Here is a 25,000-nt window from a genome sequence, read left to right as displayed (position 1 = left end):
GTCTGTTCCATGCTTGTTTTTCCGTTTTCGTTTCTCGTTGAGTTCTGCGTCTATTTGTGGTGTCCTGTACTCACGTATATATTTATATATGCATGTATATATACATGTAGATGTAGGTACGTACATATATGTATGTATGTATGTATGCATATATTTTATTTATTACACTATTGTATGATTGAGCGCCCTCACGTCGATTCGATTCGATTCGTTCGTTTTGTTTCTTCTCCTCCAAGTACTGTTTTTTTTATATATATATATATATATATATATATAGAGAGAGAGAGAGAGAGAGAGAGAGTGATTGATAGATTTTTGTGTATGTGTATATGGATATATGTGTATCAGGTTTTGTGTTTCAAGCTTTAGATAATAGTTCAAACAAATTACATATGAAAATTAGTCCTTCATCAAAATATATCCTAACAAATTCTATTATGTGACACCACACAGGCAATTTTACAAGGTACTGCCATGAGGGCTTTACACCACCAGAAGGATCGATCTTAACACTTCTGCTTCAGAGTACAGGCTTTCTTGAGCACAACAAGGTGCCAAGGACTCAATCCAAATGTGGAGTATTCTCTGGTACATTACCACTCTGATTTCCAGTACTCAGAGTTACTCATTTCCGATTATCAGCTGTTTGGATACTTTCTGAAATATGAAATAAAAGTTTGAAAACACTTATCCTTATGTCCTTTTGCTTTAAAGCCTTTGTGAACGACACATGCAAATACAGCTGCTTCAAGGTTACATTTTGCATTCCATTTCTGGTTCTCATGGTTATCGTTGGCGCCCTTTTGTCTCGGGAGACAATGGAGTTGCGCATAAACTAATCCAGTCTGGTTTTTGCATTTCATGTCCTCTCCAGTTTTGCGCAGGCCTGCACTAGATGTAAGAAAATCCTGGGTAGCCCAATCGTCAGGATTCCTCTTTCCACCTTCCTGATGTAGTCCAAAGCAGTGCAGAGCAGTACGTTTGGCACCAGCTTGGTTGCAGGAGCTGCCACATCAGTGTCGAACACTAAATTACCTACAGGGCTCCACTTCGGATTCCTTTGAAGGTTGTCTCCTTTCTGTAACCCTGGATAGGGACTCATGTCAGGCAGGGTCGTCACTCACTGAAATAGTGAAAAAAATCGCTATCCACTACCTCGTGGGAATCTATATCAATAAAAGGGAAATTCTGTCCATCCGTCTGGAACCCCTGTAGCTCAGTCTAAATTTGCTCTGCATAAACATATAACATTTTGGGAATCAGGATCATCATGGGATTGAAAACCTGCCCTTCATTTGGTTCTTGAACATCCATCATTGGGATCTGATTTAAAAGTATTTGGGTTACTATTTCTAGCAGATAAAGCTTGGATGATTCTCGCCATCTTGGTTGGCGTTTGTCAGATGATGTCAGAGACCAAAGGGGAGAGATAAAACACATTTGCTTCATTAATTTTATGCCAAGATAAGAACTTTGGAACAAATTGTCCAACAGTTGGAATTCAACTTGGGACTAAAACAATAGAATGATTGCATTACAGACTTAATTGTCATCCCATCCTTAATCTCTGATCAAACACCACTAGGGGCCTATAGTTATTATAGATGTATTATGGTCATGCTATTTAGCCCACTTTAGTTTGGGGCTGTAGGCCAAATTATCCTTCCGCAAGAGTAAGCGTAAAGGTCCACATTGTGTGCAGCCTTCAGACTAGTATTATTATAAATGTTATAAGCTCCATACTCTCAAAATCCTGAAACTGTTTGTGGTTTAAATAATGCTTTAATGTAATACTTGAAAGCAGTGGTTCTCAAACAGGGTCCACATGACCCCTGAGTGTCCAGATAAGATTTTAGGAGATCCATGTAAGAAAACAGTAAATTGGGGATCCAATAGCATCTTAGGGACCCTCAAAAAATTTTGCTTTGGGTGTGTGTATTGGTATACATTGTAAGAAACAGCTGGGTTTCTTTCTCTAATATTTTACAGAGTTCAACCAACAAAAGTTAATGGGTGAAAAATTAGTTTTTAAACATCAAATGGTTATGGGAACCCGCCAGAATAAAATAATAAACAAAGGGGGTCTATGCAAGCAAAATAGTAAATTGAGGATTTGGTGTAGTATTTTAAGGGTCCATAATAAATCTTTGCTTTAGATGTATGAATTGCATGAAACAGCTAGGTTTATTTCTCTAACTTTTTACAGAGTTCCACCTTCACAAGTTAATGTGAGAAAAGCAAAATAGGAATTTTGAAAGAAATTTCTATAAAACTAGTTTTTAAGTATCAAATGGCTATAGGGGTCCACCAGAACAAAATATTAATCAAAAGAGGTCCACATGTAAAAAATAGTTAAATGGGGATCTGTGGTAGTATTTTAAGGGTCCACTCTCGGAGTTGTTGGCATTAGGAAGGGCATCCAACTAGAAACTCTGCCAGATCAAGACTGAAGCTTGGTGCAGCCATCTGGTTTAAGGGTCCACTCTCGGAGTTGTTTGCATGAGGAAGGGCATCCAGCTGTAGAAACTTTGCCAGATCAAGACTGAAGCTTGGTGCAGCCATCTGGTTTAAGGGTCCACTCTCAGAGTGGTTGGCATTAGGAAGGGCATCCAGCTGTAGAAACTCTGCCAGATCAAGACTGAAGCTTGGTGCAGCCATCTGGTTTAAGGGTCCACTCTCGGAGTTGTTTGCATGAGGAAGGGCATCCAGCTGTAGAAACTTTGCCAGATCAAGACTGAAGCTTGGTGCAGCCATCTGGTTTAAGGGTCCACTCTCAGAGTGGTTGGCATTAGGAAGGGCATCCAGCTGTAGAAACTCTGCCAGATCAAGACTAAAGCTTGGTGCAGCCATCTGGTTTAAGGGTCCACTCTCGGAGTTGTTTGCATGAGGAAGGGCATCCAGCTGTAGAAACTTTGCCAGATCAAGACTGAAGCTTGGTGCAGCCATCTGGTTTAAGGGTCCACTCTCAGAGTGGTTGGCATTAGGAAGGGCATCCAGCTGTAGAAACTCTGCCAGATCAAGACTGAAGCTTGGTGCAGCCATCTGGTTTAAGGGTCCACTCTCGGAGTGGTTGGCATTAGGAAGGGCATCCAGCTGTAGAAACCCTGCCAGATCAAGACTGAAGCTTGGTGCAGCCATCTGGTTTAAGGGTCCACTCTCGGAGTGGTTGGCATTAGGAAGGGCATCCAGCTGTAGAAACTCTGCCAGATCAAGACTGAAGCTTGGTGCAGCCATCTGGTTTAAGGGTCCACTCTCAGAGTGGTTGGCATTAGGAAGGGCATCCAGCTGTAGAAACTCTGCCAGATCAAGACTGAAGCTTGGTGCAGCCATCTGGTTTGCCAGCCCACAGTCAAACCGTCCAACCCATGCTAGCATGGAAAGCGGACGTTAAATGACAACAATGATGATGATGATGAAAAAATTGTACTTTAGTTGTATTTACTGTAAGAAGCAGCTAGGTTTCTTTCTCTGATGTCTTACATAGGTCAACCGACACAAGTTAATGGGTGAAAAAGCAAAACAAGAATTTTGAAAGAAGTTTGTGTAAAACTAGTTTTAAACATTGAATTGCTACAAGGGTCCACCAGAATAAAATCATAATCAAAGGGGTCCATAGATAAAAAATGGTTGAGAACCCCTGTTTTAGATGTATGTATTGGTATGTATTGCAAGAAACAGCTAGGTTTCTTTCTCTAACAATTTACATAGTTCGACCTACACAAGTTAATGGGGGAAGAACAAAAGAGGAATTTTGAAAAAAGTTCCTATAAAACTTGTTATTAAACACCAAATGTTTATGGGGCTCCAGCAAAATAAAATAGCAATCAAAGGGATCCGTAGATAAAAAATCGTTGAGAACCCCAGCTTTAAAGTAAAACATGGGCATAAATTGTTTTTTAATACAGTAATCTTTATATATAAAACTGAAGTTGTGTGTGTGAGTGTCTGTCTACTCCGATTTAGATTCCTAACTACTCCCACATTTTGCGGTGCAGTTTAACCAAAACCGGGTATCTTATAGTCGTGATTCATATCGAGCCCTTCTGAGTATTAGCATGTGTCTACGATGAGTCTACGATTTAAAAAAAAATTTACCATAACTTTTCCACATTTTTAATGATTTTTGCCCGGTTTATGTAAGGGAAGTAACTTTCTAAAAATGCTTATATAGTTATTTCCCTTACAAACCAGAGCATCGCCAGGCAATACTGCTAGTTAAAAGTATAACTGTAAAACATTATTTAAACGTAAGACATTTGCAGGACTTCACACATAAGATGTTTGTAATAGTATTACCACGAAAACCAGAAACAAAATCAAAAGTATAACCTTGAGGCAGCCCTTTTTTTGCTACTTGTCGTTCACAAAGGTTTTTTGAACAATAGAGCATAAAGATCAGTGTTTCCTTCAAACTTCCATTTCAAATTTCAAAAGCTTATCCAAATGGGGAATATTTCAAGAGAAAAGGAAGCTTAATTTACCAGCGGATGATGGGAAATTAGTAACTCAGGGAAAAGGAGCCTTTCAGTAATAATGCATGTGTGTGTGTGTGTTCTTTTATCTTTTACTTGTTTCTGTCATTAGTTTGTGGCCATGCTGGGGCACTGTTTTACTCTTTACTCTTTTACTCATTTCATTCATTTGACTGCGGCCATGCTGGAGCACCACCTTTAGTCGAGCAAATCGACCCTGGGACCTACTTTTGTAAGCCTAGTACTTATTCTATCGGTCTCTTTTGCTGAACCGCTAAGTTACAGGGACGTAAACACACCAGGATCGGTTGTCAAACGATGTTGTGGGGGAAGGGGGACAAACACACACAAGGGCTTCTTTCAGTTTCCATCCACCAAATCCACTCTCAAGGCTTTGGTTGGCCCGAGGCTATAGTAGAAACACTTGCCCAAGATGCCACCACGCAGTGGGACTGTTACTTATCTATACATAATAAAAGATCTTGTCTGTGTGTGTGTGTGCCTGTTCTGTTTTTATGTATTTATGCTGCTGAATATAAATATAACAAAATTAGGCCAGCAATGTTTCCTTTGAAACTTGAAGTAAAAAGTCTTGGGTACTACTTACACCTATTACACTATTTTTTTTTTATGACTGGGTCAAAAGCTTTAGTTTTACCAAACCAACTGGGAAATACAAGCAAGAAAAGGAACTTAGTTTCTCTACATAAGCTGAAATATAAAATTAAAAAACTGTATTTTTGAATATTTTACTAAAAATGTACTGAGCTTTTTTTAATTCCAAAAACTTAAAAAAGGTTATTAGTTGTTGTCATAAATTGATAAACAGACAGTTAATAGCTTTAAAATTTTTTAATTCTCAGTCGTTTTAGCCAAAAGATGTAGCAGAATCTTGAAAAGACACTGCTAAACTAATGACAATGATGATGATATATAAAAAATATGGATATAAATTCTTTAAAATCCAACCATGCCAATGCAATCGGTGAAAGTTTTCTAACATTGCGGCTGAACAGAATTTTCCCTATTCTTGTACTTTAGGCAGCAGTAGGAAACGAGTCCGACTAACATTGCAAGTGAGCCAAAACCAATTCCGACAAACTTAAGTATAGTGGAGATTCCTGATCCATGAGATTCAGTTTTTGGATCTGCAATTGATGAACAATAAAATATACAGCTACATTTATATATTTGTTTTACAAGATTTTTGATGTGAAATCGTGTGCTGAAACAGATATTGTTGTATTTCGGAATGGTCATTTTGCCAGTTTAGCCAATAAAAAATAGAGATACAAAATACAAAATGGCTGACCGTTGCTAAGGAGAGACACACAAATAAGAAAGAAGAAAGCAAAGGACCACTGATGAGGTCACAGGAGTGTGACGAAAGAACTCTGGCTGAAATAAGATTAAGATTAATGTAAAAATTAAATAACGCTGAAGCAAAGTAACACCAAATATATAGTGCGTGTGTTTTTATTGGCTAAACAGGCAAAATGACCATTCCTAAATACAAAAATATATAGCCTTTGTTTTTAATAAAAAATAGTAATATCTCCCAAGCTTGACCATTTTCATATTAACCTATTAAAAAATACTTTCGTTTCTATTATACAAATTCCAATTTAAAGTGATCTAAAGGAAAAGTCCCCATCAAAATTTCCAGTAACACTATGTTGCACACATTAGCTTGGTAATGACAAGGTTATTTTACTAAAATCTTCATAATTTTCAAAATTTATTCATACGGTCGGTAGGAACCCACTTCGGTCACAACACAGACCATGGGATTGCACATAGAAAGTTACCTTTCTAGTCGCAAGTCTGGGCAAGGTTGTTTATGGAAGACCAGCGGTCGCCCATGCATACCAGCCTCTCCTCTCCACACCACTGATGTTATCCAACGGAAAGGCAAAGGGGCCGATACAGCTTCGCACCAGTGACGTTGCAACTCATTTCTACAGCTGAGTGAATTGGAGCAACGTGGAATAAAGTGTCTCGCTCAAGGACACAACATGCAGCCTGGTCCGGGATTCAAGCTCACAACCTCACGATCGTAAGCTTGATGCTCTAACCGCTGAGCCATGCACCTTCATACAAAAGCAATGTATTTCAACAGAAATATGGTAAGGAATAGGTTAACACACACCAGTATCCGAGACGACTATATTTAAAAGATTAGCTAATCCCCTTCAGATCAGTCCATCATTTAGAAGGGTTATATAGGATATGCAAAGGGGATTGACTTTCTTCTTCTAGCACAGAAATGCAAGGTCAACAGATAAGTCTATGATTTAGAAGGGTTATATAGGATATGCAACGGGGTTTGACTTTCTTATTCTATCACAGAAATGCAAGGTCAACAGATCAGTCCATGATTTAGAAGGGTTATATAGCAAAAGCAGGGCTTCTGTCAATTTTTGCAATTAATAATATTTTTCTCTTCAAATTCAACCTTCATGATTAACTGGAAAATGTCACTCATTTCTATAACAATTAGATAGTACAATTGACAGATAATCCTAGGTAATGAAACTAACTAATCCATTCTTTGAACTATAAAAATATCCCGCCAGGGATTATTATCAAAACTTATCAATTCAAAACAGAAAAGAAAATCTAATACAGCAAACCTTGAAATTGTCAAGTTACAAACTTTGAATTTGTGTAAATATTATGAAAATATATGTGCAGCTGCTGCTGCTGCTGCTTTTGTTGTTGTTGTTGTTGTTGTTGTTGTTGTTGTTGTTGCTGTTGCTGTTGTTGTTGTTGTTGTTGAGTGAGAGAGCAGTACATGCCATCAAGGTGACACTGGGGTAAAATATACAAAGCCCAATATACCCATCATGACTACCCGTCTGATAAAGGTACACCAGGCACATGCCTCACAACCATGTGTGCGCGACATGGTGATCTCATATCAAGATAAACAGCGCATGACCTTGCAGGTGGGACCCAGTTAGAATTTTCTTCTGGTCGAGTAACCCATCCCACTCAAAAGGTCCCTGAATAAGGATTGTTTAAGGATGTTGAATGAAACACCCATGTTTCCAGAGGTGAAATATTCAACCCTCAAAGAATTCCTTTCAACACATGGCTATGATGCTCCCCCACTACCTCTGCTCGTGATCAGAGATGCACATATCGTCAGCCACTAAGGGACATGCTCAACTGGTTAACGTCAAACAACTGACAAGCAAATCTGTGGTATTGAGCAGAATATTTGCTGTAGCCCATCTTTTGTACCAAGACAAAACAATGTACATGATAACACTTGCAATCAGTTAAGATCAGAAGTCATGAGAGCCACTGCCTGGGACTGCATCAGGGCATTTATTATTATTATTATTATTAATTAGGAGGGCAGAGAGGTGGCTGAATTGTTAGCATGCCAGACAAAATGCTTAGCAACATTTTGTCCATCTTTATGTTCTGAGTTCAAAATCTGCCAAAGTCTACTCTACCTTTCATCCTGCCAGGGACAATAGAATAATTATTAGTTGAGCACTGGGGTCGATGTAATCAACTTACCCTCTCCCCGCTAAAATTGCTGGATTTGTTCCAAAATTTGAAACCATTGCAGAACCATTGGCATGCCAGGCAAAATGCTTGGCAGCATTTGATACCTGTTTACATTCTGCGCTCAAATTTCACTGAGGTCAACTTAGCCTTTCACCCTTTTGAGGTCAATGAAGTAAGTACTAGTTGGGCATTGGGGGTCGATATAATAAGCCCCACCCCTGAAATTACTAGCATTGTGCCAAAATCTGCAAATTTACTCTTTCGATATCAACCCGGCTGAAACCGGCTCTGGCTCTTTAGTACAAATATTTGATTTTCAGAAGTTCTGAATTAAAATCTTCCACCAAACCTTAGTCACAGTTTATGTTCCCAAAACTAGCTTAATGATAACTAAGTTATTTTACTAAATCCTTTGTTATATTTAACCCTTTTGATACCAACCCGGCTGAAACCAGCTCTGGCTCTGAGTACAAATATTTGGTTTTCAGAAGTTCTGAATTAAAATCTTCCACCTTTCAGAACTGAAAGAAGCCCAACGTATATATGTATATATATATGTATGTGTGTGTATATGTTTGTATGTCTGTGTTTGTCCCCCCAACATCGCTTGACAACTGATGGTGGTGTGTTTACGTCCCCATAACTTAGCGGTTTGGCAAAAGAGACCGATAGAATAAGTACTAGGCTTCCAAGGAATAAGTCCTGGGGTTGATTTGCTCGATTAAAGGCGGTGCTCCAGCATGGCCGTAGTCGAATGACTGAAAGAAGTAAAAGAGTAACTATCAGCTGAGTCCCTTGTGAAGATGGCCCCTCTACTTTCCTTCAACTAGGAAATGCAACCAGTTTTTATTTGCTTGAGGCCCAGGGCAAAGGGGATCATATAGTAGACATTGCTGAAAGGGCTAAAGACCGGCAGTTGTCTTTTTGTCAAAACCTTAATAATCTTTTTCAGGTTTCACTTAAAGAGGAAAATCAGGGGGGAGAAGTAAGGGCTGCCTTGCAATCAGTTTGTTGAAAGGTGGGTGAGAGAGGTGAGCATTACCTGAGTGCTAGGAGGGCCATGAAGCAATAGAAGCCTTGCCAATGCATGGAATGGAGTTCACCACAATGCTGTGGCTTGTTGGATCCATAACAAACTTGAAGGTGTCAGTCCTATATGGACCCCCACAAACCATCATGACCCTGGTCGAAAACCACTGTTGCAGTACATTCCCTGATGTGCATTTTTGGCTCTTTAGCCTTTCTCAAAGGTCAAATTAGAAATTTAAAGAAATCAAAAATCAAAAGATTGGCTAAAAGTTATGAGTTAAGGGAAAGAAATACAAGACAGAATTGAAAAGGTAATGTCTTGGAGAGAAAAGGTTTGTTAATCCACTTACCACTTTCGGTGATTTCATCAGTATATGCATTTGTCAAACCTGTAAAAAATGAACTCAAAAATGTTTGATTTTAAGATGATATAATTCAAAATAAGGTGAATAAAAGAACATTATATTTCACAGTAATCTGATTGCTAAAGGATTAAACCAGCCATATCTGTTTTATGTTTGAAGTAGCCACATCCACCCTCTCACACCTACCCTACAATGTCAGTCTAAAAATAAACAATCACATCATCAAAATGTCAAAACTACAAGATAAAGAGGATTACATCTGAAAATTTATTAAATGATGAGGGATTGTGGTTTTGAAAGATAGTGGATGATTCTCATACACAGTGCCAAGATTAGTGTTGTATGGGGTGGGTGGGTGTGAGGGCTCACTGTTAATTCACCAGGGTAGAATATAGGGAATGTTTTGGGACCTGAGGTTCTGTATATAATTTGTTAATGAGGTAGATAATTTATAAGTTGGATTGTGATGGAAAATCAAAAACTTCTAAATTTTCTTCCATAAAATGCATCATTTCTAAAGCTCTGCTAAAAACAAAATTGGAAAAATCCCTGTCCAAACAAAGAAAATCCTCCTTATGTGAGTGACCTATTCCAGACCTCTGTGCTCTTGACTAAGTTTGCCTTAACAAAAATAAGTTATGGAAAAAATAAAATTAAAATAAAACTTACCGACAAATATTGCAAACATACAGCAGAACAAGTTCCAAATACCCATGATCTGAAAAAATAAGTTTCAAAAGCTGTAAGCTAACAAGGCTTATAACCCAGGGTCCACTGCTGGTCAGGTTGAGAAAAACAAACAGTCACAATATCATCAGTCACTCTTTAATAGATTTATGGTCGAGACTCTGGCAGTGGAGATCTTATTCTTAACTATTTCAAATACTATATATATCTTTACTACCCACAAGGGGCTAAACACAGAGGCGACAAACGGATTAAATTGATTACATCGACACCAGTGCGTAACTGGTACTTAATTTTTCGACCTTGAAAGGATGAAAGGCAAAGTCAACCTCAGCGGAATTTGAACTTAGAACGTAGCGGCAGACGAAATACGGCTACACATTTCGCCCGGTGTGCTAACATTTCTTCCAGCTCACCCTACTTGTGAAACTGATGTATCCAGATGTGGTGAGAGGTCAGACGCAACACACATCCAAGCCTCAAATCTGAAGTTGGTGCCAGAATACCAAGAAATGGACAAACTAATTATTAAGTAAACATATATTTCTACACAAAACTTGCCCTGAATTGAGTTTAATAAGTCTTCCTTAGCCGAAACTTAGCATGAAATCGTTGTGTGGAGAATGTCGTTTTTAACATTTGGAGGACCATTAGGCAAACTGGGCAAATATTGTCGTACATATAAATTTGGGTTTTCTTTGAGAAATATTGGTAAAATTCTGCCAATAAAGACCATGTTGTGTAATATATATAATTTTGTAAATTATTAAATTCAGGTGTAAATTTTTCATCCGATTTTGAATAGTCAGAATATGTGTCAGTATTTACATATTTATTTTGGGTTGTTTCTCTCTCTCTCTCTCTCCACATCTCCTAATGAGTTTGCAGTAAGTTACAGATATTGATAATGTCTTGAATTTATGTTTTTAATGCTTAAAATAAGGAATTAGTTTTCACATTTTGTTTGTTCTTTAATCTACGTCTATATGTTATTCTGTGAAAGGTATACAGTGTCTGTGGGATGTGCAAGACACAATAGCTAAATCTTCCTTATATCACACATCATTTCATTTCACCAAGAAAAAAAAAAGAAAAAGTAGATTTAAATATTTTCAAAAATTCATAGTGATACCTATTTCAAGTGGTACACTCTAAATTAAAACTAGGCGGTGCCCCAGCATGGCCACAGCTCGTGAGCTGAAACTAGATGAAATGAAAAATGAATACACAGAAAGATGATATAACGATTTTTACTGAGGAAAATTTTTGGAAAGAAATCTTTGTGGGATGGTGGGTTTATGGTCGAGTGTGCACATTGGAGATTTCTGGCACCCTAGGGCCCTGGATCACATCCCTGCTCACAGCTATCGGCCAGAAATGGCTACCTGCACATGCTACCTGCACAAGACATTTGTACTCAGAGCCAGAGCCGGTTTTATCTGGGTTGGTATCAAAAGGGTAAATTTGCAGATTTTGTTTCACTTGTTAGAAATAGCAGCCAAATTTTGTGCAAATTGAAGACACATTTGACTGACTGTCTTGAACCCTTTTCGTTACCATATTTCTGTTGAGATGCTCTGTGTTTGTTTTTCAATTAATTTTAAATATAACAAAGAATTTAGAAAAATAACTTAGTTACCATTTAGCTAGTGTTAGTAACATAAATTGTGACAAAGGTTTGGAAGAAGATTTTAATTCAAAACTTTAAGAAAACAAGATGTTTGTACTACAGAGCCAGAGCAGGTTTTGGCCAGGTTGGTATCAATAGGGTTAATGTATGATTTGAAGCGAGACAGATTTAAACTTTGTACTGTTTCTGCTCCCTCCCCCCTTTTTCTTGAGTTTTATCAGTTACTATACAACACTAAAGAAACTGCATTTTTTGTCTCTTTCTTTCTTCTTGCTGAATGAAAACAAATACCAAATTAGAGGTATTTGTATAATTGTGGCCTTCCAGGTAGAATCCTAGTTTAAACAGTCCTTATAATTTCAGAAAATTTTTGCTACACACACAAATTAATATGATTATTGAAAAGACAGCATGGTGTTTCACTTTCTGGATCATAAAATGAAATATTATCTTAATTATTAATTTAAGAGAATCACTGCCAGAAAATAGCATATCGATATATTACTGATGTTCACCTTAATTTTACGAAATAATCTTTAACATATATCTTGTGTTTTTATTACTATACAAACCAGTATTAACAACAGAGTCTCTTCTTTTTGGACATACCTTGTAGTTGTGGCTTGATGCAAAGGGAAGTTTCAAAAAAGGAACTTAGTTTCTGAAAGATAAAAAGAAAAGAAACTATTTTAAAAAATTTTACTGAAAATGTACTGAATTTTAAAAAAATTCCAAAAGTAAAAAGGTTATGAGTGGTTATATGGGGTACTTAAACGAGAATCCCCCCAAAAATCAAATTTTCAAACTAATTTGTTTTTAATAGCATAAATGTTTTTATGGGAATAAAACTATTGAAAAACATTAATACATGTTACAGTGAGGAAGAAACAAGAATGGGATGTGTTAGAAACAACAGGCAGATCTCCCTTAAATCACACACCTTTCTTTACTCATAACTTTCTCACAAATGGATATTAATGGATATTTTGGAATTTGTTGTGAAAATGTTTTATGAGGGTGGGGTGAAAAGTTTTGGAAAATACACATCAGTCAGCTTTATTTCCTCATAACTTTTGGAGAAATGGATATTTCTTTGATGAAATTTTCTACAAATATCATTCGGATTGTGAAGGTGAAATTATATCAGAATTTAATACGTTAACAAAATTTGTGGGCTCACACACATACCTAATTACATACACATCATGAATTGAAACTTAAAGTTTTGATAAAAAATGTTATATCTGCGTGTGTGTGTGTGTGCAAACATATCAATTTTTTTTTTTTTTTTTAGAATAGATTTCAATCTAATTATAATCTACAACATCTGAAGCATATTTGTTGCAAATTTCGTTTAAAAGAATATTAATTTTTCTGGACGATATGAGGAAAGAAATTCAGAGGTGTATGGCGGGTGGGGTGGGGGACATTATACCTAACTCCTTTAATATCTCAAATATCCTGAGCACCACAATAACAATGAATAATATTACGCCCACATAGATGTGCTTCTACTTCTTTCAGCAATTTGACTGGGGTTTTTCAAACAAATTGACCCCAGGACTTATTTCTAAGCCTAGAACTAATTGTAGTGATATCTTTTGCTGAAATACTAAATTAGGGGGACCACACACACACACACATATCCTCCATATTTTCATACACTCCTCTTTTTACATCTCCTCATACTACATACATAGATATACGTATTGAATATAATATAGTTAAACACACCCCAAATAAGCCAAATATACCAATCAACATATTTATATCTCTACTCAATAAAATTTTAATAATCAAATCTTTTGAATAAAACCCAGCTAAAAATGGAAACCCACATAACGCCATATTCGAAATGTGAAGAATAATCCTAGCGAAAGGTAAATTATACCTAACTCCTTTAATATCTCAAATATCCTGAGCACCACAATAACAATGAATAATATTACCCCCTCATAAAAACAACAAAGCCTTAAATATAGCATGAGTATATAAATGAAACAAAGCTAATATAGGTATCTTTATCCCCTGTGGGATGACGTCAGCAGCTGGGTGCGTTGACCGGAAGGGGTCAGCCGTCAGGCGTGTGCAGGGAACGGGCAATTGGGCCTTTCCAACGTGGGTCGTGCAGGTGACAAGATGTGTGAGGACGTCGCTAAGGGTTAGGGCTAGCAGCTGCTATCGTTAGTGTTTGGGTCGGGGCTGTGTGGAAGGACTAGTTACCGTTGGAGGGTCTCCATCACTAAGAAGAGAAGGTAGGTGCCTTTGTATTCAAATCGCGCACACGCTACATCCCCAAAGACATTATTATAACCCCTAATTGTCTTAAAGTCGATAAAGCAATAATTTTTTTTATATCGTATTCATAAATAGCACAAACCCCCGATATAAAAGTAGTTATAATTGAAATAAACACTATAAAGTTACAAAAATAATTTACTTCAACTAAATAATTATAAAACCGAATTAATAAATATACCCCCGCTGTAACTAAAGTAGATGAATGTACTAAAGCTGAAACTGGAGTTGGTGCTGCTATAGCAGCAGGTAATCAACTTCTAAAAGGAATCTGAGCCCTCTTAGTTATTCCAGCAATAACCACAAAAATTATACAAATATCAATAAATCAAAAATATCAAATACATAAATAATTTCAATGTCCCAATAATGACATAATCCTAATTCCAGCCAAAATAAAACAATCTCCGATCCGATTTATTAATACTGTTAATATACCTGCACTTAGTGATTTATTATTTTGATAATAAATTACTAAACAAAACGATACTAAACCTAATCCATCTCATCCTAAAATTAAACTAACAAACCTAGGAATAAAACTACAACTCAATTAAACAAACATCTAATTCAACAAATAACCCAATTACATTAAAAATTTCCCATGAAATAATATAACAATAATTATTTAAAATTAAATATATAAATGTAATTATAAATATAAAAGAAACTGACAGAAACGAATATATGCGTTTTGACCGAAATGGTTTTTTTCTATCTCTGGCGAGTTAACTCGTCAAAAGATAGACTCGCCAAAATCGACAGCAAACGAGTTCCTTCGTCTATTATAAACTCTTTTTTGACATATACGAGTATATTCGCTCACTTTATACGTCTGGCAGTGACGATTTCTGCCACCTTTCGCTTGAGTAAGGCATTGAAGACCGAGTACGATTTAGTCACCTGGAGACAGTCGAAGGGTTGGAAGGCATATTTTATGAATAGAAGTGTTCACTTTGTTTTTACGTTGTTTTTTTTATACCTTTATATTATAACCCCACCATGTCGAGCTCTGATGATGATAGCGATTATGAAGCTTCTCTTGGAGGGTTGGATACATCTGATGAGAGTGAAAGTTCGTCAGAAGAGTTTTGAAGTAATAAAATCAACAGAAGTAAACAATCATGTTTTGATCATTCATTCTCAATTTGGAAAATAAGATAACCAAATAAAATAACATGATTTTTTGTAAAAGTAATATGATTTATGAAAAAAACGGGTTAACTCGTTTCTGCCCAAAGCGGTAATTTAAAATCAATATTATTGAATTAAAATTCATAATAAATAAGGTTTGAAATATACCTCGAAATCACCATTCAAAACATAGTAAAATAAAACAATTAAAAAATATGTCTGAAAAAATACATTTATTTTCAAAATAATTGTTGGGTAAGGGGTTAACATAATACTAAAAAAAATTTCTAACTTTAATTTACCCATAGGCGCAGGAGTGGCTGTGTGGTAAGTAACTTGCTAACCAACTACATGGTTCCGGGTTCAGTCCCACTGCGTGGCATCTTGGGCAAGTGTCTTCTGCTATAGCTCCGGGCCGACCAATGCCTTGTGAGTGGATTTGGTAGACAGAAACTGAAAGAAGCCTGTCGTATATAGGTATATATATATATGTATGTGTGTGTTTGTGTGTCTGTGTTTGTCCCTCTAGCATTGCTTGACAACCGATGCTGGTGTGTTTACGTCACCGTCACTTAGCGGTTCGGCAAAAGAGACCGATAGAATAAGTACTGGGCTTACAAAGAATAAGTCCCGGGGTCGATTTGCTCGACTAAAGGCGGTGCTCCAGCATGGCCGCAGTCAAATAACGGAAACAGGGAAAAGAGAGAGATAGTAAAATAAATTAACTTTTTCTCTAAGCCCACAACCTAGTATTTTCACATAAACTAATTTTACTAATAATTAAAAATCAATACCTCTAATATATCCAATATTCAAAATAAATATTAATAAAGGAATAATATGTAATACTAACAATAAATTTTCATTCCTTTTATTAACATTTAAAACTTTTATAAATCTTATCATCTGACCATGATCTACCGTAACATAAAAAACCAAATTATATAATCCTCCCATAAATACTATTATTAACACAAAAAATAATAAATATAATCTATCTATTCAGTCTTTCAGTCTTTTACTTGTTTCAGTCATTTGACTGCGGCCATGCTGGAGCACCACCTTTTTTCGAGCAACTCAACTCCGAGACTTATTCTTTGTAAGCCCAGTACTTATTCTATCGGTCGCTAAGTGACGGCGACGTAAACACACCAGCATCGGTTGTCAAGCAATGCTAGGGGGACAAACACACACACACACATACATACAGTTTCCGTCTACCAAATCCACTCACAAGGCTTTGGTCGGCCCGAGGCTATAGTAGAAGACACTTGCCCAAGGTGCCACGCAATGGGACTGAACCCGGAACCATGTGGTTGGTAAACAAGCTACTTACCACACAGCCACTCCTGCGCCTATATATAGAGAGATATATAATATAATTTCACTAACCAAATTGATAAATGGAGGAGTTCCCATATTACAAATACATAACAAAAACATTAATAAACTCATTATAGGCGCAGGAGTGGCTGTGTGGTAAGTAGCTTGCTAACCAACCACATGGTTCCGGGTTCAGTCTCACTGCGTGGCATCTTGAGCAAATGTCTTCTGCTATAGCCCCGGGCCAACCAATGCCTTGTGAGTGGATTTGGTAGACGGAAACTGAAAGAAGCCCGTCATATATATGTATATATATGTGTTTGTGTGTCTGTGTTTGTCCCCCTAGTATTGCTTGACAACCGATGCTGGTGTGTTTACGTCCCCGTCACTTAGTGGTTCGGTAAAAGAGACCGATAGAATAAGTACTGGGCTTACAAAGAATAAGTCCTTGGGGTCGATTTGCTCGACTAAAGGCGGTGCTCCAGCATGGCCGCAGTCAAATGACTGAAACAAGTAAAAGAGTAAAAGAGTATCTCTCTATATATAAACGGCAGTTTGTCTGTGTGCGTGTCTGTTAGGTTGTACCCTCACCCTGACCACGGCTTTCAACCGATTCTGATGAAACTTGACACACACATAGCCCAATGTCATAATTCAAAACTAACGCAGCGAATATTTTGAAAAGTTTCCCCCAGTTCTGGAAAAGATCGATAAATTCGACGTGGGGTCGACAATCAGACACACAAACCACAGATGGTCTAGGGGACGCAACTCGACCTTTTTAACTCTCAAAAAAAAAATTTACCATCATTTTTTTCACCATTTTTTTGCTATTTTTTGACTATAACTCTCTAAAAATGCTTTATAGTTATTTCCCTTACAAACCCGAGCAACGCCGGGCGATACTGCTAGTACTATATGACTACCACCTAAAAACTTAAATAACCCCATAAATCGTATAATTCCATACCCACCTAATTTCAATAATACACTTGCCAAAATTATAGACCCAGAAATAGGAGCCTCTACATGAGCTTTAGGTAATCACAAATGAAAAAAATAAATTGGTAATTTTACCAAAAAAGCTAATAATAAACCAATAACTCAATATAACCTCATCATCATCGTTTAACGTCCGTTTTCCGCGCTAGCACGGGTTGGACGGTTCGACCGGGGTCTGGGAAGCCAGGGGCTGCTCCAGGCTCCAGTCTGATCTGGCAGAGTTTCTACAGCTGGATGCCCTTCCTAACGCCAACCACTCCGCGAGTGTAGTGGGTGCTTTTTACGTGCCACCTGCACAGGTGCCAGGGGGGGGTCCGGCATCGGTCACGATCGGTTGGAGCTTTTAATGTGCCAGCAGCACGGAAGCCAGCCAAGGCGGCGCTGGCAACGTTCGGACGGTCCTTTTTATGTGCCACCGGCACAGGGGCCAGTCGGGGCGGCGCTGGCATCGGCCACGTTCGGATGGTGCTTTTTACGTGCCACCTGCACAGGTGCCAGACGGAGCTGGTAAACGGCCACGGACGGATGGTGCTTTTTATGTGCCACCGGCACAGGGGCCAGTCGGGGCGGCGCTGGCATCGGCCACGTTCGGATGGTGCTTTTTATGTGCCACCAGCACAGGGGCCAGTCGGGGCAGCGCTGGCATCGGCCACGTTCGGATGGTGCTTTTTATGTGCCACCAGCACAGGGGCCAGTCGGGGCGGCGCTGGCATCGGCCACGTTCGGATGGTGCTTTTTATGTGCCACCGGCACAGGGGCCAGTCGGGGCGGCGCTGGCATCGGCCACGTTCGGATGGTGCTTTTTATGTGCCACCAGCACAGGGGCCAGTCGGGGCGGCGCTGGCATCGGCCACGTTCGGATGGTGCTTTTTATGTGCCACCAGCACAGGGGCCAGTCGGGGCGGCGCTGGCATCGGCCACGTTCGGATGGTGCTTTTTATGTGCCACCAGCACAGGGGCCAGTCGGGGCGGCGCTGGCATCGGCCACGTTCGGATGGTGCTTTTTATGTGCCACCGGCACAGGGGCCAGTCGGGGCGGCGCTGGCATCGGCCACGTTCGGATGGTGCTTTTTATGTGCCACCAGCACAGGGGCCAGTCGGGGCGGCGCTGGCATCGGCCACGTTCGGATGGTGCTTTTTATGTGCCACCAGCACAGGGGCCAGTCGGGGCGGCGCTGGCATCGGCCACGTTCGGATGGTGCTTTTTATGTGCCACCAGCACAGGGGCCAGTCGGGGCGGCGCTGGCATCGGCCACGTTCGGATGGTGCTTTTTATGTGCCACCAGCACAGGGGCCAGTCGGGGCGGCGCTGGCATCGGCCACGTTCGGATGGTGCTTTTTATGTGCCACCAGCACAGGGGCCAGTCGGGGCGGCGCTGGCATCGGCCACGTTCGGATGGTGCTTTTTATGTGCCACCAGCACAGGGGCCAGTCGGGGCGGCGCTGGCATCGGCCACGTTCGGATGGTGCTTTTTATGTGCCACCAGCACAGGGGCCAGTCGGGGCGGCGCTGGCATCGGCCACGTTCGGATGGTGCTTTTTATGTGCCACCGGCACAGGGGCCAGTCGGGGCGGCGCTGGCATCGGCCACGTTCGGATGGTGCTTTTTATGTGCCACCGGCACAGGGGCCAGTCGGGGCGGCGCTGGCATCGGCCACGTTCGGATGGTGCTTTTTATGTGCCACCAGCACAGGGGCCAGTCGGGGCGGCGCTGGCATCGGCCACGTTCGGATGGTGCTTTTTATGTGCCACCGGCACAGGGGCCAGTCGGGGCGGCGCTGGCATCGGCCACATTCGGATGGTGCTTTTTATGTGCCACCAGCACAGGGGCCAGTCGGGGCGGCGCTGGCATCGGCCACGTTCGGATGGTGCTTTTTATGTGCCACCGGCACAGGGGCCAGTCGGGGCGGCGCTGGCATCGGCCACGTTCGGATGGTGCTTTTTATGTGCCACCAGCACAGGGGCCAGTCGGGGCGGCGCTGGCATCGGCCACGTTCGGATGGTGCTTTTTATGTGCCACCAGCACAGGGGCCAGTCGGGGCGGCGCTGGCATCGGCCACGTTCGGATGGTGCTTTTTATGTGCCACCGGCACAGGGGCCAGTCGGGGCGGCGCTGGCATCGGCCACGTTCGGATGGTGCTTTTTATGTGCCACCGGCACAGGGGCCAGTCGGGGCGGCGCTGGCATCGGCCACATTCGGATGGTGCTTTTTATGTGCCACCAGCACAGGGGCCAGTCGGGGCGGCGCTGGCATCGGCCACGTTCGGATGGTGCTTTTTATGTGCCACCGGCACAGGGGCCAGTCGGGGCGGCGCTGGCATCGGCCACGTTCGGATGGTGCTTTTTATGTGCCACCAGCACAGGGGCCAGTCGGGGCGGCGCGCTGGCATCGGCCACGTTCGGATGGTGCTTTTTATGTGCCACCAGCACAGGGGCCAGTCGGGGCGGCGCTGGCATCGGCCACGTTCGGATGGTGCTTTTTATGTGCCACCGGCACAGGGGCCAGTCGGGGCGGCGCTGGCATCGGCCACGTTCGGATGGTGCTTTTTATGTGCCACCGGCACAGGGGCCAGTCGGGGCGGCGCTGGCATCGGCCACATTCGGATAGTGCTTTTTATGTGCCACCAGCACAGGGGCCAGTCGGGGCGGCGCTGGCATCGGCCACGTTCGGATGGTGCTTTTTATGTGCCACCGGCACAGGGGCCAGTCGGGGCGGCGCTGGCATCGGCCACGTTCGGATGGTGCTTTTTATGTGCCACCAGCACAGGGGCCAGTCGGGGCGGCGCTGGCATCGGCCACGTTCGGATGGTGCTTTTTATGTGCCACCAGCACAGGGGCCAGTCGGGGCGGCGCTGGCATCGGCCACGTTCGGATGGTGCTTTTTATGTGCCACCGGCACAGGGGCCAGTAGGGGCGGCGCTGGCATCGGCCACGTTCGGATGGTGCTTTTTATGTGCCACCAGCACAGGGGCCAGTCGGGGCGGCGCTGGCATCGGCCACGTTCGGATGGTGCTTTTTATGTGCCACCAGCACAGGGGCCAGTCGGGGCGGCGCTGGCATCGGCCACATTCGGATGGTGCTTTTTATGTGCCACCAGCACAGGGGCCAGTCGGGGCGGCGCTGGCATCGGCCACATTCGGATAGTGCTTTTTATGTGCCACCAGCACAGGGGCCAGTCGGGGCGGCGCTGGCATCGGCCACGTTCGGATGGTGCTTTTTATGTGCCACCAGCACAGGGGCCAGTCGGGGCGGCGCTGGCATCGGCCACGTTCGGATGGTGCTTTTTATGTGCCACCAGCACAGGGGCCAGTCGGGGCGGCGCTGGCATCGGCCACATTCGGATGGTGCTTTTTATGTGCCACCAGCACAGGGGCCAGTCGGGGCGGCGCTGGCATCGGCCACATTCGGATGGTGCTTTTTATGTGCCACCAGCACAGGGGCCAGTCGGGGCGGCGCTGGCATCGGCCACATTCGGATGGTGCTTTTTATGTGCCACCAGCACAGGGGCCAGTCGGGGCGGCGCTGGCATCGGCCACATTCGGATGGTGCTTTTTATGTGCCACCAGCACAGGGGCCAGTCGGGGCGGCGCTGGCATCGGCCACGTTCGGATGGTGCTTTTTATGTGCCATATTATTAATAAATAACAATTTAATTAAATCTATTCTATATGATCCCTCTCAATAGCCCCACAATAATAAAGGTAAAGAAGCTCTTACCATATATAATATTATATATATACCAGCTTGTAAACGCTCAGGTTGATAACCTCAACTTAAAATCAATAACAAAGTAGGAATTAATGAAATCTCAAAAAACAAGTAAAACATAATTAAATTTTCTACTAAAAAAAAAAAAACAATCACCACAAAACACAATAATAAAACACAAAAAGAAAAAATCTCACCTTATTATTTACCCTTTTTACTGATTTATATCTAGATAATAATATCAAACTACTCGTTCAAAATCTTAATAAAACCCAAATCATCGACACCTTATCTAAAGAAAAATAAAACTCCCTCGCCCCACTACAATCAACACTTAAATATTTTAATCTCATCATCATCATCATCATTTAGCGTCCGTTGTCCATGCTAGCATGGGTTGGACGGTTTAACTGGGGTCTGTGAAGCCGGAAGGCTTCATCAGGCCCAGTCAGATTTGGCAGTGTTTCTACGGCTGGATGCCCTTCCTAACACCAACCACTCCGCGAGTGTAGTGGGTGTTTTTTACATGCCACCTGCACAGGTGCCAGACAGAGCGGGCACAACGGCCACGAACAGATGGTGCTTTTACGTGTCACCGGCACGGAGCCAGGCGATGCTGGCAACGGACACGAACGGATGGTGCTTTTACGTGCCACCGACACGGGGCCAGACAGAGCTGGCAACCGGCCACGAACGGACGGTGCTTTTTACATGTCACCGGCACGGGGGCCAGCCGAGGCTGGCAACGGACACGAACGGATGGTGCTTTTTACGTGCCACCGACACGGGGCCAGACAGAGCTGGCAAACGGCCACGAACGGACGGTGCTTTTTACATGTCACCGGCACGGGGGCCAGCCGAGGCTGGCAACGGCCACGAACGGACGGTGCTTTTTACGTGTCACCGGCATGGAGGGCAACCCGAGGCTGGCAAAACCTAAAAATTAATATAAACCATAAACGCAACTCTCACTTCAACCAAAAATTCAACAACAATAATATAATAATTCCTATTAATATTCCTATAATTTATAAACTCTTAAACTCATTACGTAATCATTACCATGTAAACGAATAAAACTAATTAATAAAGATAATCCCAAAGAAGCCTCACAAACCCCAAAAACAACCACATCATCATCATCATCATCATTTAGCGTCCATTTTCCATGCTAGCATGGGTTAGACGGTTTAACTGGGGTCTGTGAAGCCGGGAGGCTTCATCAGGCCCAGTCAGATTTGGCAGTGTTTCTACGGCTAGATGCCCTTCCTAAAGCCAACCATTCCGTGAGTGTAGTGGGTGCTTTTTACGTGCCACCTGCACAGGTGCCAGACGGAGCTGGTAAACGGCCACGGACGGATGGTGCTTTTTACATGCCACTGGCACGGGGGCCAGGCAAGGCTGGCAACGGACACGAGCGGATGGTGCTTTTACGTGCCAATGGCACGGGGGCCAGGCGAGGGTGGCAACGGACAAACGATCGGATGGTTCGCTTAACCACAGCTGCAATTTCCACTGATGTTGATTAAATATAAATTTAATCTAACTATACCTACAGAAAAGAAAAATATAGAAATTACTCTTAATGTCAACACTTCAAAACCTAATAAAATATTTAAAATATGTTTCCACTGAAATAATAAAACAAACAAACCACATATATATAATAATAATAATAATAATAATAATAATAATGATAATAGTAATAATAATTGTGTACAGTGCTCAGGTGCACTACAACTCATCTAAAGTCTATATATAATCAGGTGTAGTTTCGGCGGATTTCGGAAAGCATGAGGGCCTTAAAGGATGCAGTGTCATGGCAGTCAACAACTGACGAAGGCAGTTTATTCCATGCTTCAGCAACTCTGAGCGTGAAGAAATGTTTCCGAAAGTCATGGGAGCTGTGCTGTTTTCTGACTTTGTAGGCATGTCCACGTGTGTTAGACACATGGAGATCAAAAAGGTGTTCAGTGTTGTTGTTGGTGAGGTGGTTGATAACTTTGTGGGTGTTTACCAAGTCCGTCACCAGACGCCGGAGCTTCAGTGAATCCATGCCCAGGGAAACAAGGCGCTCAGAATATGGTAGGTGTCTGATGGAGGTGTCTGATATATATATATATATATATTCCTATCAATAAACAATTATTCATAATCATACACGTTATAATAGTTTATACAAAACATTGGTCTTGTAAACCAAAATTAAATATCTTATTTTTATAACTTATCCTTTTAAAGGTTACAAGTGAATCAAACATTTCCAAAAGATTTTCAAAACCTATATTTATCCAATGTAACCTAATAATCTAATATATATATTCATTATATGTCTAAAATAGGTTGAATTAAAAAACAAGTAAAATATAAAACCCTAAAAATATGGATATTCTACCGGACAACTCCCAATCCATGTTAAAATAAAAAATACACCAATTAAAAACCAAAAACAAAACTGTCCTAAAAAATTATAACATAACCCTATACACCCTCTAACCTGTAAAAACGGACAAACGGAGCTGCATCAAACGATGGGAAAAATGCGTAACTCTGGGTTGTTCCTATGTAGAAAAAGACTAATAACTGTTCCAAGTTTCGTTGCTCTACTGCTATGGGAAGTGGGTCAGGGGCATTACTTATCGAACGCGCCTCGTATCTATGATAATGATGAAAAGGAATTTTATCTAAATCTCTATTTAATCCAAAAGGATTATTTGGACCTCCTTCATGCAAAAATAAAAAATGTAAAATAACCAACCCCACAATAATAAAAGGAAATAAAAAATGAAAACAAAAAAACCGACTCAAAGTAGCATTATCAACAGAAAATCCTCCTCAAATTCAATATACTAAAACCTCCCCAATATATGGAACAACAGAAACTAAGTTAGTAAATACCGTAGCCCCCACCCAAAATGATATCTGACCTCAAGGTCATAACCTACAAATCCAGTTAACACCACCCCAACGGTTCAAGTATAAATACTTATGTATGAACCATAATATAAACCACGACCAATATGCATATCTCTTTTACTCTTTTACTTGTTTCAGTCATTTGACTGCGGCCATGCTGGAGCACCGCTTTTAATCGAGCAACTCGACCCCGGGACTTATTCTTTGAAAGCCCAGTACTTATTCTATCGGTCTCTTTTGCCAAACCGCTAGGTAACGGGGACATAAACACACCAGCATTGGTTGTCCAGCAATGCTAGGGGGACAAACACAGACACACAAACACACACATATACATATATATATAGACATATATACAACAGGCTTCTTTCAGTTTCTGTCTACCAAATCCACTCACAAGGCGTTGAGTGATGCATAGTTTTAATAGCAGACACTTGGGGTCGATTTGCTCAACTAAAGGTGGTGCTCCAGCATGGCCACAGTGAAATGACTAGAACAAGTAAAAGAGTAACTTCTAATGAAGTTTTAAACAAACACCTTTCAAATGACATAGATTATGATTACAAAAAATTTGTGGGGAAAATTTTTCCTGAGGGGGTGGAAAGAGGAGTTTCGGATGAAGAAGACCAAATAAGTTGGAACTAATCTCCATATACCCTGAGTCCACAGCATCCAAGTGGTATTTGTTGAAAATTTCATTAAAAAGTATCCAATTTTCTGGAAGTTATGAGGCAACAAAGTCGGTGGGGTACACATCTATAGTTACGGCTTTTGAAAACATTATTTTTTAAAAAGCTTTTATAGAGAAACAACATCGGTGAGGACTGTCCATCGTTAGGTCTAAATTATATTACAGACTTTTAACATGCTACATCCATATCATTTAATTAAAAATAATTTTCATTAATTACATA

At 41.2% G+C, this 25,000-nt stretch overlaps 1 protein-coding gene and 1 long non-coding RNA gene across 2 annotated transcripts in view; one reads left to right on the top strand and one right to left on the bottom strand.

The window, feature by feature from the left end:
- LOC118768261 overlaps positions 1-16,599 on the bottom strand; it is a 17,813-nt gene extending 1,214 nt beyond the window's left edge. The window contains exons 1-3 of the long non-coding RNA XR_005004092.1: positions 16,589-16,599; positions 15,903-15,910; positions 13,383-13,733 (exon numbers count right to left, since the gene is read on the bottom strand). This is a non-coding gene — a long non-coding RNA (uncharacterized LOC118768261). The remainder of the gene's footprint in view (positions 1-13,382; positions 13,734-15,902; positions 15,911-16,588) is intronic.
- The window catches only part of LOC115225442, a 119,938-nt gene that overhangs the window by 25,778 nt on the left and 69,160 nt on the right, over positions 1-25,000 (top strand). The window lies entirely within an intron of this gene.

The sequence above is a fragment of the Octopus sinensis genome, linkage group LG27 (genome assembly GCF_006345805.1).
Source record: "Octopus sinensis linkage group LG27, ASM634580v1, whole genome shotgun sequence".
In the NCBI taxonomy this organism is placed as follows: domain Eukaryota; kingdom Metazoa; phylum Mollusca; class Cephalopoda; order Octopoda; family Octopodidae; genus Octopus; species Octopus sinensis.
This window is presented reverse-complemented; position numbering and strand designations above follow the sequence as displayed.